General features: G+C 59.6%; 1 non-coding gene across 1 annotated transcript; it reads right to left on the reverse strand.

The window, feature by feature from the left end:
- Positions 1 to 2696: 2696 nt before the first annotated feature.
- On the reverse strand, positions 2697 to 2815 carry LOC131867676 (5S ribosomal RNA). The gene has a single exon (XR_009366227.1). It is a non-coding gene; the product is annotated as a 5S ribosomal RNA (ribosomal RNA).
- Positions 2816 to 15000: the final 12185 nt, after the last annotated feature.

Consider the following 15000-nt stretch of genomic DNA (forward strand, 5'->3'; position numbering starts at 1 on the left):
GCACCTCGCTGCCCACCTTGGTGTGCTCTGAGGTGCGCACCCGGGAGCGCTACGAAGTGTGCTCCAAGGTGCGGCGTGCACGTTGTCGGAGCCCGGTTTGCCCCGGGTGCGCACCTCGCCTGCACCTTGGCCGGGGTGGGCACCTTGGCTGGGTTTGCCCAGGGTGCGCTCCGAAGCGGGGTTACTGGAGCGCCCCCTCTTTTTTTGTCAGAGCGTTTGGTGGGGTTTCTCGCATTGGCTCTTCCCAGGCCCGGTTGTTGGGTGCGCTCCCACCCTGGCGCGCGCGAAGTTGGAAGTTGGGTTAATTGCCCGGGCGCGCACCTTCGCCAGGGTGGGCACCTTGGTGCGCACACCTTGGCTGGGCTGCGCACCAGGGCGGGCTCAAGATGGCACCAGCATTCCCTTTTTCTCACTATCTTTCAAAACGGAAATTTTAAAATCTCGTTTTTTTTTTGCCTTTTATGGAAATTAGTGAAGGCATCGCATCAAAGGTGCGCACCTCGCTGCCCACCTTGGTGTGCTCCGAGGTGCCCACCACGGTGCGCAACGCCGGTGCGAACCCGGGAGCGCCCCGATGTGTGCTCCAAGGTGCGGCGTGCACGAAGTCGGACCCCGGTTTGCCCCGGGTGCGCACCTCGCGTGCACCTTGGTGCGCACACCTTGGCTGGGTTGCGCGGCCTGGTGGGCACCATGGTGCGCACCAAGGAGCGCTCCGAAGTGTGCTCCAAGGTGCGGCGTGCACGAAGTCGGAGCCCGGTTTGCCCCGGGTACGCACCTCGCGTGCACCTTCGCCGGGGTGGGCACCTCGGCTGGGTTGCGCGCCCTGGTGCGCACCAAGGAGCGCTCCGAAGTGTGCTCCAAGGTGCGGCGTGCACGAAGTCGGAGCCCGGTTTGCCCCGGGTGCGCACCTTCGCCGCGGTGCGCACCATGGCGTGCACGAAGTCGGAGCCCGGTTTGCCCCGGGTGCGCACCTCGCGTGCACCTTCGGCGGGGTTGCGCGCCCTGGTGGGCACCATGGTGCGCACCAAGGAGCGCTCCGAAGTGTGCTCCAAGGTGCGGCGTGCACGAAGTCGGAGCCCGGTTTGCCCCGGGTGCGCACCTCGCGTGCACCTTCGGCGGGGTTGCGCGCCCTGGTGGGCACCATGGTGCGCACCAAGGAGCGCTCCGAAGTGTGCTCCAAGGTGCGGCGTGCACGAAGTCGGAGCCCGGTTTGCCCCGGGTGCGCACCTCGCGTGCACCTTCGCCGCGGTGGGCACCATGGCGTGCACGAAGTCGGAGCCCGGTTTGCCCCGGGTGCGCACCTCGCGTGCACCTTCGCCGGGGTGGGCACCTCGGCTGGGTTGCGCGCCCTGGTGCGCACCAAGGAGCGCTCCGAAGTGTGCTCCAAGGTGCGGCGTGCACGAAGTCGGAGCCCGGTTTGCCCCGGGTGCGCACCTCGCGTGCACCTTCGCCAGGGTGGGCACCTCGGTGCGCACACCTTCTCAATGTTTTCTTGCCTTTTCTGGAAATTGGTGAAGGCAGCGCATCAAAGGTGCGCACCTCGGTGTGCTCCGAGGTGCGAACCCGAGAGCGCTCCGAGGTGCCCACGAAGTCGAAAGTCGGGTTAATTGCATTGTTTTCCCCGGGTGCGCTCCGAGGTGCGCAACATCGGCGCGCACCAAGGAGGGCTCCGAAGTGTGCTCCAAGGTGCGCACGATGGCGTGCACCTCTGGTGCGCACGATTCGGAGCTCGGTTTGACCGGGGTGCGCACACCTTGGCTGGGTTGCGCACCTTTTGTGCGCTCCAAGGTGCGCACGAAGTCGGAGCTCGGTTTGCCCCGGGTGCGCACCTTCGCCAGGGTGCGCACCTTGATGCGCACGCCTTGGCTGGGCTGCGCACCTTGGTGGGCGCCATGGTGCGCACCTTTCGTGCGCTCCAAGGTGCGCACGAAGTCGGAGCTCGGTTTGCCCCGGGTGCGCACCTTGGTGGGCGCCATGGTGCACTCCGAGGTGCCCAAGATTGGTGCGCACCAAGGAGCGCTCCGAAGTGCGCTCCAAGGTGCGCGCGAAGTCGAAAGTTGGGTTAATTGTCCGGTTTGCCTCGGGTGCGCACCTTGCGTGCACCTTCGCCAGGGTGGGCGCCTTGGTGCGCACACCTTGGCTAGGCTGCGCACACCTTGGCACCCGCGTTTCCTTCATTTTAAATTTTTTTTTTTTACAATCTCTCAAGTGGGAAATTCTATAATCTCAACTTTTTTTGCCTTTTCAGGAAACTTTTGAATGGAGCGCATCATTGGTGCGCTCCGAAGTGTGCTCCAAAGCTCTCTCCAGCTGCGTGCACCTGCCCCGGCCGCGCACCCGGCCCCGCCCAGCTTCGCTCACCTGTCCCGGGCGTCTGGTGCGGAACCTTAGAGTAAGAAACATCACCGTGCACCTTGGCCAACGTGCGCGACTCGACCGAGCGCGCACTGGCCGAGGTGCACACCGATTTCACCTGGGTGCGCGCGCAGCACCTCGGGCGCACCGGGGTGCGCGCACAACGCCCGGGTTGCACCGTGGCCTGTGTGCTCGGGGCGCCTCGGGTGCGCGCTCGGTGTCGCCCCCGCGCGCGCGGTAGTGCGGGCAGCGCACCCCGGCCCGGCCCGGCCCCGACGAGAACGCAAACGGGCAAAAGGTTTATTCAAATAGCATTGCGACGCCCGGCGAAAAACTAAAAAAGGGTGCAACACCGGGACTTCCCGGGAGGTCACCCATCCCAGTACTACTCCGGCCCAAGCGCGCTTAACTGCGGAGTTCTGATGGGATCCGGTGCACTAACGCTGGTATGATCGCACCCGTTATGAGCTTGTCGCAGTGTGTACTTAGCAAACCGCGACCCACGTGCGAATCCACCCCGGCCACCCACCCCCGTCGAGGTGCACACCCTCCCTCGCGAAGTGCGCCCCGTTCGCCAAGTGTGAGCCCTGCCCGGGTGCGCGCACCTTGCTAGGGCGTCGGGTGTGCACCCGGCCCGGCCTACGTGCGTGCACCTGGAGGGGGCGTCGTGTGCGTGCAGTGTCCCGTCTGCAACGCGGTGCCCACACACCACCTCGGGCGCAACGACCTGCGCTCACATGTGGGCCGAGTGCACCTTGGTGCATGTTCGGGGCGCCTCGGGTGCACGCTCGATCTTGCCCCGGTGCACCAAGGCGCTCGGTTTGCCCCGGGTGCGCACTTGGTGCAAGGTGGGCACCCAAAATAGGGATCAAGCACCAAAACACAAGTTTCGGGATGCAAAATGGGACCCAAGGACCACAAATGCGTTCCAAGACCCATGATGGGTCCACGAGAACAAAAATGTGTTCCGAGACTTAATAAACAAATATTGGGTTTTAGGAGAAGAAACATGCTCTGATGCCCAAAACGAGAATCGACCCCGAAAAGGCCACAGGCCAAAAGTGGGATGCGAGACAAAAAAAAATGGGACCCGAGGACCAAAATTGGGTTCCCAGGTCGAAGACAGGGCAACCGGACAAGAAACGACCTCTAAGGCTCGAAATGAGTCCCGAAGACTAAAACTTGACAAGAAGCACCCATCAGGCACCCAACTCGACACCCATGGGATGCCGACCCACCCGGGCTTCCACCTAGCACACCTTGGCACCCACCCACCCTCGCACCCAACCTCGCACCCAACTTAGCACCTTTGAACCCACATTGGCACTCACCCTGACCCTGGCACCTTGGAACCCACATTGGCACTCACCTTGACCCTGGCACCCACCTTTGCACTCACCTTGGGACCCACCCTGGCTCCCACCTCGGCACCCACCCAGACACCCACCTTGGTTCCTTGGCACCCACCTTGGATCCTTGGCACCCACCCCGACACCCACCTTGGCACGCAACTTGGCTACTTGCCACCCACCTTGGCTCCTTGACGCCCACCCCGACAACCACCCCGTGACCTACCCTGGCTAGGGTTGGTGCACACCCACCCTGGTGCCCACCTTGGCACCCACCCTATGACCCACCTTGGCACGCACCTTAGTACCCACCCCGTTACCCACCCTAGGACCCACCCCGTGACCCACCTTGGCCAGGGTGGGTGCACCCACCCTGGTGCCCACCTTGGCACCCACCCATCCTAGCACCCAGCCTGTGACCGGGCTTGGAACCCAACCTTGCACCCGCACCCGTCTTGGCCAGTGTGGGTGCGCACCCATCCTGGCACCCACGTTGTGACACACCCTTTAACCCACGCACCCTAGCACCCACGTTGGCACCCACCTTGGAACCCAACCTAGCAACTTGGCACCCACCCCGTGACCCACCTTGGCATCCACCATAGCAGTCGCCGACTTGGCACCCACCTCGGCACCCACCTTGACACTTGTGGACCCACCTTGCCACTCACCCTAGCATCGACCCATCCTAGCACCCACCCTGGCACCTTTGCACCCTAGCACTCACCCATCCTAGCACCTAACCTGTGACCCACCTTGACACTCACCCTCGCACCCACCTTGGAACCCAACCTAGCACCCACCCACCCTGACACCAACCCTAGCACCTACCCACCCTTGCACCCACCCTGTGACCCATCTTGGCACCCACCCATCCTACCACTCAACCTATCACCCACCTTCTCACCCACCTTGGCATCCACCTTAGCACCCACCCACACTGGCACCTTGGCACCCACCTCGGGCAAGGTGGGTGCACACCCACCCTGGCACCCAATTTAGAACCCACCGAGCATGTTACCCACCTTGGCACCCACATTGCAGCCCACCCTAGTACCCACCCTATGACCCACATTGGCATCCACACCCTAGCACCCAGGCACCTCGACACCCGCCTTGACACCCACCCTAGCACTGAACCTGTGACCCACCTTGGAACTCACCCTAGAACCCACCCACCCTGTGAACCACCTTGGCATCCACCTTAGCACCCACCCACCTTGGCACCCACTCTAGCACTCACCCATCCTAACACCCAACTTGTTACCCACCTTGGCACCCGCCCTCGCGTCCACCTTGAAACCCACCCTAGCACCCACCCACGCAGGAGCCCACCTTGGCACCCAACCTAACACCCACGCATCCTGGCACCCAACTTGTGACCCACCTTGGAACCCACCCTAGTACCCACCTTTGAACCCACTATATCACCAACCCACCTTGGCACCCACCCTATGACCCTCTTTGGAATCCACCCTAGCACGCACCCACCCTGGCACCCACCATGGAGCGCACCCTAGCACCCACCCACCTCGGCACGCACCTCAACACCCACCTTGGTGTGCGCACTGCGCCAACCTCTCAAAGACCCTATGTGGTGCGCTCCAAAGTGTACACCTTTGGTGCGCTCCAAGGTGCGCACCTTTGGTGCACACCGAGGTGCACACCAAAGTGTGCACCGAGGTGAGCACCAAAGTGCACTCCAGGGTGCACACCAAGGCGTGCACCTTTGGTGCGGTCAATGCAAACGAATTCGGAAGTTGGGGTCGATGTCCTAATCGCTGCTGCAGACTACACGTATGAGAATCGGACAAATAGCTTTATATAGGGGAGGTGTTGCGTTTGATGGGTCGACTCCCCTGGTTGTGTGCACTGCACCAACTTCAAAGACCCTGTCTTGTTTAAGAAGTCAAAAGTTGGGGTGGATGTCCTAATCATTGCTGCAGTCTACGCATGTATGAGAATCAGACAAATAGCTTATATAGGGGAGGTGTTGCATTCGGTGGGTTGACTCCCCTGGTTGTGCGCACTGCGCCAACCTCAAAGACCCCGCATAGCAGAAGAAGTCGGAAGTCGGATTTTGGTGAGCACCAAGGCGTGCACCTTTGGTGCGGTCAACGCAGACGAATTCAGAAGTTGGGGTGGATGTCCTAATCGTTGTTGCAGGCTACACATGTATGAGAATCAGACAAATAGCTTATATAGGGGAGGTGTTGGGTTTGATGGGTCAACTCCCTTGGTTGTGCGCATTACGCCAACCTCAAAGACCTTGTTTTCGTTAAGAAGTCAAAAGTTGGGGTCAATGTCCTAATGGCTCCTGCAGGCTACACATGTATGAGAATCGGACAAATAGCTTATATAGGGGAGGTGTTGGGTTTGATGGGTCGACTCCCCTGGTTGTGCGCATTACGTCAACCTCAAAGACCTTGTTTTCGTTAAGAAGTCAAAAGTTGGGGTCGATGTCCTAATTGCTCCTGTAGACTACACATGTATGAGAATCAGACAAATAGCTTATATAGGGGAGGTGTTGGGTTTGATGGGTTGACTCCCCTAGTTGTTCGCATTACACCAACCTCAAAGACCTTGTTTTCGTTTAGAAGCCGAAAGTTGGGGTCGATGTCCTAATTGCTCCTGCAGGCTACGCATGTATGAGAATCAGACAAATAGCTTATATAGGGGAGGTGTTGGGTTTGATGGGTCGACTCCCCTGGTTGTGCGCATTGCGCCAACCTCAAAGACCCTGCATTGCGGATGAAGTCGAAAGTCAGAGTTTGGTGTGCTACAAGGTGTGGTCGAAGGTGCTCACCTAGGTGTGCACCTTTGGAGCACAGGAAAAGTGCCCTCCAAAAGTGCGCACCTTTGGAGTGCACAAAAGTGCCCTCCAAAAGTGCGCACCTTTGGAGCGCAGAAAAGTGCCCTCCAAAAAGTGCCCTCCAAAAGTGCGCACCTTTGGAGCGCAGAAAAGTGCCCTCCAAAAAGTGCCCTCCAAAAGTGCGCACCTTTGGAGCGCAGAAAAGTGCCCTCCAAAAAGTGCCCTCCAAAAGTGCGCACCTTTGGAGCGCAGAAAAGTGCCCTCCAAAAGTGCGCACCTTTGGAGCGCAGAAAAGTGCCCTCCAAAAAGTGCCCTCCAAAAGTGCGCACCTTTGGAGCGCAGAAAAGTGCCCTCCAAAAAGTGCCCTCCAAAAGTGCGCACCTTTGGAGCGCAGAAAAGTGCCCTCCAAAAAGTGCCCTCCAAAAGTGCGCACCTTTGGAGCGCAGAAAAGTGCCCTCCAAAAAGTGCCCTCCAAAAGTGCGCACCTTTGGAGCGCAGAAAAGTGCCCTCCAAAAAGTGCCCTCCAAAAGTGCGCACCTTTGGAGCGCAGAAAAGTGCCCTCCAAAAGTGCGCACCTTTGGAGCGCACAAAAGTGCCCTCCAAAAGTGCGCACTTTTGGTGCGCACCAAGGCGCTGGTTCGGTCGTTGCAGGCGAGTTCGGAAGTTGGGGTCGATGTCCTGAGCGGAGGTGCAAACTACACAGGTGTCGGAATCGGACAAATAGCTTATATAGGGGAGGTGTATGCTTCGATGGGTCGACTCCCCAGGTTGAGCGCACCGCGCCAACCTCAAAGACCCTACGGTATGGATGAAGTCGGAAGTTGGGTCCGATGACCAATTCGATTAGTAGGTATGCTCATGAGGTCGGAATTTGGGTCCGATGACCTGCCATGTGCAGGAAGGCGAATGTTGACACTGTGCGTTGCAAGGTGCACACCAAGGCGCTGGTGCGGTCTTTTTAGTCGAGTTCGGAAGTTGGGGTCGATGTCCTGATCGGAGGTGCAAGCTACACAGGTGTGGGAATCGGACAAATAGCTTATATAGGGGAGGTGTATGCTTCGTTGGGTCGACTCCCCGGGTTGAGCGCACCGCGCCAACCTCAAAGACCCTACGGTATGGATGAAGTCGGAAGTTGGGTCCGATGACCGATTCGATATGTAGGCATACTCGCGAGGTCGGAATTTGGGTCCGATGACCTGCCACGTGCAGGAAGGCGAATGTTGGCACTGTGCGTTGCAAGGTGCGCACCAAGGCGCTGGTTCGGTCGTTGGAGGCGAGTTCGGAAGTTGGGGTCGATGTCTTGATCGGAGGTGCAAACTACACAGGTGTGGGAATCGGACAAATAGCTTATATAGGGGAGGTGTATGCTTCGTTGGGTCGACTCCCCGGGTTGAGCGCACCGCGCCAACCTCAAAGACCCTACGGTATGGATGAAGTCGGAAGTTGGGTCCGATGACCGATTCGATATGTAGGCATACTCGCGAGGTCGGAATTTGGGTCCGATGACCTGCCATGTGCAGGAAGGCGAATGTTGGGACTGTGCGTCGCAAGGTGCGCACCAAGGCGCTGGTGCCGTCGTTGCAGTCGAGTTCGGAAGTTGGGGTCGATGTCCTGGTCAGAGGTGCAAACTACACAGGTGTGGGAATCGGACAAATAGCTTATATAGGGGAGGTGTATGCTTCGATGGGTCGACTCCCTGGGTTGAGCGCACCGCGCCAACCTCAAAGACCCTACAGTATGGATGAAGTCGGAAGTTGGGTCCGATGACCGATTCGATACGTAGGCATATTGGCGAGGTCTGAATTTGTGTCCGATGACCTGCCATGCGCAGGAAGGCGGAATTTGGGTCCGATGACCGAGTTGATGGCGTGCCATGCGCAGAAAGGCGGAATTTGGGTCCGATGACCGAGTTGATGTTGATGGCCCGCCATGCACAGGAAGGCGGAATTTGGGTCCGATGACCGATTTGAAGGCGTGCCATACGCAAAAAGGCGGAGTTTGGGTCCGATGACCGAGTTGATATTGATGGCCCGCCATGCGCAGGAAGGCGGAATTTGGGTCCGATGACCTGACATACGCATGGAGTCCGACTCGGGGGCCGATGTTCGATTCGATGACTTGCATTGTGGGTAAAGTCGGAAGTTGTGGTCTTTGACCCGATTCGATGACCAGACTTCGGCTGCTTGAGAATCGGACAAATAACTTATATAGGGGAGGTAGTGTTCTCGAGCATCCTCCCCCCGTGCCCGTTTATGTCGATTGATGCTGGTGCTCGACTGGTTGGAGCGCTCGGATGCAAAAATCTTGCACCAGGATTTATCGATTGTGATGGACACGGCAAGTCTCCTGATTGCTATGCAGGAGCTCATCGTGAATCTCTATGCGGCCTTGGTATGGACTCGACCTGCGGAATGGTTCGGCAATGGTAGTCGCTCCAACACGTCCTTGCAATGGCCACAGAGGTGATTCGACTAGAGCTCCAGTCTAGCTTTTGGGTTGCTTGGCGGACTGGTATAGCCGCGATCGAGTTCCGGCCATGAACGTTTTAGATAGCTCTTGGGCTTTCTGGGACGGAAGTCGGAAGTTTGGGCTGTTGTCCGATTTGATGACCATTCTTCGGATGTGTGAGAATCGGACAAATAACTTATATAGGGGACTGTGTTGTCTCACGCAGCCCCCTCCGTGCCCCTCTATCTCGACCGATGTTGGTGCTTGAAAGGGTTGGGATCGCTCGGATTTATAAACGTGCACCACCATTTGTCGAGTGTGAGGGACGCGGCAGGTCTCCTAAATGCTATGCGGGCGCTCTCTGAGAATCTCTATCCGGCCTCGACACAGACTAGTCTTGCTGAATGGTTTGGCACTGGTAGTCGATCCAACACGTCGTTGTTGTGGCCGCCTAGGCGATTCGATTCGAGCCCCCGTCTAGCTTTTGGGTTGCTTGGCGGATTTTGCCCTATCCGCAAGTGAGCTCGGTCCCTAAACGTTCGAGAAACCCGATTGCTATGCGCCGACTCTCTTTCTTGCGAGCCTCCATCTAGCTTTTGGGTCTCTACGGAACGGAAGTCGGAATCTGGGACCGTTGTTTGATTCGACGAGGCAGACTACGGTTGTGCGAGAATCGGACAAATAACTTATATAGGGGAGGTGTTGACTGGAGCATTCTCCCCCGTGCCCCTCTAACTCGACCAATGCTGGCGCTCGAACGGTGGTAGCGCTCGGATTTTCATTGAGCGCCAGCATTGGTCGATTTAGAGGGGCATGCGAGATTCCCGAATGCTATGCGAGGGCTCTAACGGAAATGTCTATTGGTTTCGGTATGGATGCAATTGCGAGTGGTTCGGCAAAGGTAGTCGTTCCGATGCGTCCATGTCGTGGCCAAATCGATAATTCGATTTGAGCCCTCGTATAGCATTTGGGTCTCTCGATGTGATTCCGCATTCCAGTCCCTTTGGGCACTGCTTGAGCCGCATCCCAGGGGGTTCCCTTCCCAATAATCTGCCTCGCAACCCGATTGCTATGCGGTGAGGCTCCTCGGCCGCCTCGGAACTATCTGTGTATCAGACGCATCGCGGGATAAGGGGTTGGCAACGGTAGTCGCCCCAAGCGCGTCCGATGCTTGGACCATTCCGAGGCGGCCCTGAAGCCTCTTCCGTCTAGCCGTTGGGTCCTTCTCGCCGCATCCCTCGCCTCGCACCCCGATTGCTATGCGGTGAGGCTCCTCGGCCGCCTCGGAACTATCTGTGTATCGGACGCGTCGCGGGATAAGGGGTTGTCACTGGTAGTCGCCCCAAGCGCGTCCGATGCTTGGACCATTCCGAGGCGGCCCTGAAGCCTCTTCCGTCTAGCCGTTGGGTCCTTCTCGCCGCATCCCTCGCCTCGCACCCCGATTGCTATGCGGTGAGGCTCCTCGGCCGCCTCGGAACTATCTGTGTATCGGACGCGTCGCGGGATAAGGGGTTGTCATTGGTAGTCGCCCCAAGCGCGTCCGATGCTTGGACCATTCCGAGGCGGCCCTGAAGCCTCTTCCGTCTAGCCGTTGGGTCCTTCTCGCCGCATCCCTCGCCTCGCACCCCGATTGCTATGCGGTGAGGCTCCTCGGCCGCCTCGGAACTATCTGTGTATCGGACGCGTCGCGGGATAAGGGGTTGTCACTGGTAGTCGCCCCAAGCGCGTCCGATGCTTGGACCATTCCGAGGCGGCCCTGAAGCCTCTTCCGTCTAGCCGTTGGGTCCTTCTCGCCGCATCCCTCGCCTCGCACCCCGATTGCTATGCGGTGAGGCTCCTCGGCCGCCTCGGAACTATCTGTGTATCGGACGCGTCGCGGGATAAGGGGTTGTCACTGGTAGTCGCCCCAAGCGCGTTCGATGCTTGGACCATTCCGAGGCGGCCCTGAAGCCTCTTCCGTCTAGCCGTTGGGTCCTTCTCGCCGCATCCCTCGCCTCGCACCCCGATTGCTATGCGGTGAGGCTCCTCGGCCGCCTTGGAACTATCTGTGTATCGGACGCGTCGCGGGATAAGGGGTTGTCACTGGTAGTCGCCCCAAGCGCGTCCGATGCTTAGACCATTCCGAGGCGGACCCGAAGCCTCTTCCGTCTAGCCGTTGGGTCCTTCTCGCCGCATCCTTCGCCTCGCACCCCGATTGCTATGCGGTGAGGCTCCTCGGCCGCCTCGGAACTATCTGTGTATCGGACGCGTCGCGGGATAAGGGGTTGTCACTGGTAGTCGCCCCAAGCGCGTCCGATGCTTGGACCATTCCGAGGCGGACCCGAAGCCTCTTCCGTCTAGCCGTTGGGTCCTTCTCGCCGCATCCCTCGCCTCGCACCCCGATTGCTATGCGGTGAGGCTCCTCGGCCGCCTTGGAACTATCTGTGTATCGGACGCGTCGCGGGATAAGGGGTTGTCACTGGTAGTCGCCCCAAGCGCGTCCGATGCTTGGACCATTCCGAGGCGGACCCGAAGCCTCTTCCGTCTAGCCGTTGGGTCCTTCTCGCCGCATCCCTCGCCTCGCACCCCGATTGCTATGCGGTGAGGCTCCTCGGCCGCCTTGGAACTATCTGTGTATCGGACGCGTCGCGGGATAAGGGGTTGTCACTGGTAGTCGCCCCAAGCGCGTCCGATGCTTGGACCATTCCGAGGCGGACCCGAAGCCTCTTCCGTCTAGCCGTTGGGTCCTTCTCGCCGCATCCCTCGCCTCGCACCCCGATTGCTATGCGGTGAGGCTCCTCGGCCGCCTTGGAACTATCTGTGTATCGGACGCGTCGCGGGATAAGGGGTTGTCACTGGTAGTCGCCCCAAGCGCGTCCGATGCTTGGACCATTCTGAGGCGGCCCCGAAGCCTCTTCCGTGTAGCCGTTGGGTCCTTCTCGCCGCATCCCTCGCCTCGCACCCCGATTGCTATGCGGTGAGGCTCCTCGGCCGCCTTGGAACTATCTGTGTATCGGACGCGTCGCGGGATAAGGGGTTGTCACTGGTAGTCGCCCCAAGCGCGTCCGATGCTTGGACCATTCCGAGGCGGCCCCGAAGCCTCTTCCGTGTAGCCGTTGGGTCCTTCTCGCCGCATCCCTCGCCTCGCACCCCGATTGCTATGCGGTGAGGCTCCTCGGCCGCCTTGGAACTATCTGTGTATCGGACGCGTCGCGGGATAAGGGGTTGTCACTGGTAGTCGCCCCAAGCGCGTCCGATGCTTGGACCATTCCGAGGCGGACCTGAAGCCTCTTCCCTCTAGCCGTTGGGGCTTTCTCGCCGCATCCCTCGCCTCGCACCCTGATTGCTATGCTGTGAGGCTCCTCGGCCGCCTTGGAACTATCTGTGTATCGGACGCATCGCGGGATAAGGGGTTGGCAGTGGTAGTCGCCCCAAGCGCATCCGATGCTTGGACCATTCCGAGGCGGCCCTGCAGCCTCTTCCGTCTAGCCGTTGGGGCCATCTCGCCGCATCCCCCACCTCGCACCACGATTGCTATGCGGTGAGGCTCCTTGGCCGCCTCGGAACTATCTGTGTATCGGACGCATCGCGGGATAAGGGGTTGTCACTGGTAGTCGCCCCAAGCGCGTCCGATGCTTGGACTATTCCGAGGCGGCCCTGCAGCCTCTTCCGTCTAGCCGTTGGGGCCATCTCGCTGCATCCCCCACCTCCTCGGCCGCCTCGGAACTATCTGTGTATCGAACGCATCGCGGGATAAGGGGTTGGCAGAGGTAGTCGCCCCAAGCGCGTCCGATGCTTGGACTATTCCGAGGCAGCCCTGCAGCCTCTTCCGTCTAGCCTTTGGGGCCATCTCGCCGCATCCCTCGCCTCGCACCCCGATTGCTATGCGGTGAGGCTCCTCGGCCGCCTGGGAACTATCTTCGTATCGGACGCATCGCGGGATAAGGGGTTGTCACTGGTAGTCGCCCCAAGCGCGTCCGATGCTTGGACTATTCCGAGGCGGCCCTGTGGCCTCTTCCGTCTAGCCGTTGGGGCCATCTCGCCGCATCCCCCACCTCGCACCCCGATTGCTATGCGGTGAGGCTCTTCGGCCGCCTTGGAACTATCTTCGTATCGGACGCATTGCGGGATAAGGGGTTGTCACTGGTAGTGGCCCCAAGCGCGTCCGATGCTTGGACTATTCCGAGGCGGCCCTGCAGCCTCTTCCGTCTAGCCGTTGGGGCCATCTCGCCGCATCCCCCACCTCGCACCCCGATTGCTATGCGGTGAGGCTCCTCGGCCGCCTTGGAACTATCTTCGTATCGGACGCATCGCGGGATAAGGGGTTGTCACTGGTAGTCGCCCCAAGCGCGTCCGATGCTTGGACTATTCCGACGCGGCCCTGTGGCCTCTTCCGTCTAGCCGTTGGGGCCATCTCGCCGCATCCCCCACCTCGCACCCCGATTGCTATGCGGTGAGGCTCCTCGGCCGCCTTGGAACCATCTTCGTATCGGACGCATCGCGGGATAGGGGGCTGTCACTGGTAGTCGCCCCAAGCGTGTCCGATGCTTGGACCATTCCTAGGCGGCCCTGAAGCCTCTTCCGTCTAGCCGTTGGGGCCTTCCCGCCCCATCCCTCGCCTCGCACCCCCGATTGCTATGCGGTGAGGCTCCTCGGCCGCCTTGGAACCATCTGTGTATCGGACGCATCGCGGGATAAGGGGTTGGCACTGGCAGTCGCCCCAAGCGCGTCCGATGCTTGGACCATTCCGAGGTGGCCCTGAAGCCTCTTCCGTCTAGCCGTTGGGGCCTTCCCGCCCCATCCCTCGCCTCGCACCCCGATTGATATGCGGTGAGGCTCCTCGGCCGCCTTGGAACTATCTGTGTATCGGACGCATCGCGGGATAAGGGGTTGGCACTGGTAGTCGTCCCAATCGCATCCGATGCTTGGACCATTCCGAGGCGGCCCTGCAGCCTCTTCCGTTTAGCCGTCGGGGCCTTCCCGCCGCATCCCTCGCCTCGCATCCCGATTCCTATGCGGTGAGTCTTCTCGGCCGCCGCGGAACTATACCTGTTATTGCTACTGCATCCTTCGGCTGGTAACCTCCTCTGCCGCCTTGGAACGTTCTCTTTGTCGGACGCGTCGCGGGATAAGGGGTTGGCACTGGTAGTCGCCCCAAGCGCGCCCGATGCATAGACCGCTCCGAGTCGACCTTGCTTTCAGCCTCTCACATGCATAGACCTCTCTGAGTCGACCCTGCAGCCTCTCACGTTTAGCCTTTGGAATCTCGCCTCACAACATGATTGCTATCCTTGATGCATCCCTTGCCTCGAGCCCTGATTGCTTTCTTGGCTGCATCCCTCCTCTCCTCACAGCCCGGTTGTCATCACTGCTTCATCCGTCGCTTCATGCATTCTGGCTGCTGGGCCCTTCCCACCGCACACCTCGATTGCTATCTCTTCTGCATCACACACCCCGATTGCTATCTCTGCTACATCCCTCGGCTCTCACTTCTGCATCCTTCGCCTCACACCTCGATTGCTATCAATGCTGCATCCGTAACCTCACACCCCGATTGCTATGCGGGGAGGCTCCTTGGCCGCCTTGGAAATTTCTGTGTGTCGGACGCACCGCGGGATAAGGGGTTGGCACTGGTAGTCGCCCCAAGTGCGCCCGATTCTTAGACCGCTTCGAGGTGACCTCGTAGCCTCTTTCGTCCAGGCTTCCTGCCTTCAACGCCCTTTTTACACCTCGATTGCTATGCGCGGGCTCGTTGGCGTCTATCACCTCTCTGCGAAGAGTGGCACGATGATTGTTGGGGTAAATCGTAGCAGTCCGATCTCTGGCCTTGGGCCATTGTGAGGGCTGATCGATTTCCTGTGCGCATCTCGTGTTCGCCCAGTAACAGACTCGACGACTTGTAATCGGTCTTGTTCCCGATTGTTCCTGGAGGTAGTCTTCGGAACTCTTGGATTTGACCTGTCACTCGAACTGTCCTCTTCCGAGGATGCTTGTGTGTGTGTGCTTGTGCCATTTCCTTGGCGGTATTAACGAGATATTAAAGAGCGGAGTGAGCGC

This window comes from Cryptomeria japonica, unplaced genomic scaffold (genome assembly GCF_030272615.1).
Source record: "Cryptomeria japonica unplaced genomic scaffold, Sugi_1.0 HiC_scaffold_177, whole genome shotgun sequence".
NCBI lineage: Eukaryota > Viridiplantae > Streptophyta > Pinopsida > Cupressales > Cupressaceae > Cryptomeria > Cryptomeria japonica.